Here is a 1,745-nt window from a genome sequence, read left to right on the forward strand (position 1 = left end):
ATTGTATGAAGAGCTCCTTATCATCTGGCCCTGACCTCCCTCCTCAGTCACATGCCTTTCTTGATGTCTATGTCCCAAACTAATCCTGAATGTCCCTGAGGCATGCTGCATTTGCTGTCCTCGTAGCTCTTATCCATGGTGTTTGTTCTTCCTAGCTCACTTCTCCAATATTTACTAGCAATTGTTTATTCTTCTTCCTTCAAATCAGCTTAATTTTTAAAATTATTTTTCAAGGAAGTCTTTTTTTTTTTAATTTCCGATGAGGTAAATTTTGGGGCTACATATTCCCACAGCAATTTGGACTTCTCTTTAGCTAACTTTCATCATTTTAAAAGCAGTTTGCAATTCTCATTTATCTGCTAGATGATAATTTCCATGAGGAATGGAAAAGAACCTCCTTTATACACCAAAACTTCCAGAAATTATTTTTCTCATTTATCTGATTAGATTTATTTAATGAAAATAAAAAAGGCAAACTGAGATATTTAACAACAAGCAAGTATAACAAAAAGAACTTCAGAGCTGTCTTTTTTTTTAAGAAATTGGTATTTATTTTCTGTAACCTTATTCCCATTTTGCTTAATAAGGGTCTACAGAACAGCTCAAGACCACTTGGTGGTTGTTCCTACCCACTCAGTGACCTGATCAGCGGGAGCTGCAGACCAGTCTTCAGTGGCTGGCTGCGCACTCCAGTCTTCAGTAGGGAACTGCTGGATAGGCACAGGGGGCACCTGCACACCTTCAGACCAGTCTGCAACCGCAGGTTAAGTAGCAGTGAACTCAGGAGCTGGAGCAGTCCGTTCACCCTGAAATGCGTCCTCAGTCACAGCTTTTTCAGCAGCAGGCTGCTCTTTCTTTTCAATCTCTTCAGGATCTCTGTAGAAGTAGAGATCAGGCGTGACCTCCCACAGGTGTTCACGGGAAATGGTGCCACGCGTGCACAGAACTTCTCGGGCCAGCATCCACCACATCAGACCCACAGAATGAGCTCCCTTATTGTTGCATGGAATGGCGATGTCCATGTAGCGCAGAGGAGAGTCTGTGTTACACAGATCAATGGTGGGCAGATTGACATGAGAGGCTTCTGTAAGAGGCTGGTGATCAGCCCTGGGATCAGTAACCACCAGCAGACGTGGCTCTTAGAAGGCTGCCTGGATTGGTCAGTGAAGGTTCGAGGAGTGAAGCAGCCAGCAATAGGAGTGGCTCCGGTGGCAGCAGCAAACTTCAGCACAGTCCGCTGGCCAGTATTCCTAGAGGATAGGACACTGACATCGCAGGGTTTTTGATGACAACAATGACACGAGCTGCCAGCAGGAGCTTCTCCCAGGTTCTCTTCAGATTCATGATGTAGACGCCATCACTTTTGCTTTTGTAGATATACTGTTCCATCTGGAAATCAAGGTTGGTGCCACCTAAGTGGGTTCCTGCTGCAAGGAATTTGAGGATATCCTCTTCCTTCATTTGCAGGACATCAAGGGCTCCGGACATTGTGACAGTTTCCCTTTAAGTTACCACGGGAATCAAGAACAACCCCTATGGACCCCTCCCTGGGTAGCACGGTAAGCACTTCAGAGCTTTTTGATTGTGTATTTGCATCATACATTAATGATGCTGTTTAATTTAATCTTCCATAAAATCTACAATATGAGAATATGACCCATGTTTTTTAAACCAATTGTCACAAAGTTCACAGTTATTAAATGGAAGGCAGTTCTATGGAATGTTCCATTTTCTCTTCTTCCCCC

General features: G+C 43.8%; 1 pseudogene across 1 annotated transcript; it reads right to left on the reverse strand.

The window, feature by feature from the left end:
- Positions 1-596: 596 nt before the first annotated feature.
- LOC306670082 (small ribosomal subunit protein uS2-like) lies at positions 597-1,506 on the reverse strand (annotated as a pseudogene). The gene has a single exon. The product of its transcript is annotated as a small ribosomal subunit protein uS2-like (transcript).
- Positions 1,507-1,745: the final 239 nt, after the last annotated feature.

The sequence above is a fragment of the Sciurus vulgaris genome (genome assembly GCF_902686455.1).
Source record: "Sciurus vulgaris genome assembly, chromosome: 9".
In the NCBI taxonomy this organism is placed as follows: domain Eukaryota; kingdom Metazoa; phylum Chordata; class Mammalia; order Rodentia; family Sciuridae; genus Sciurus; species Sciurus vulgaris.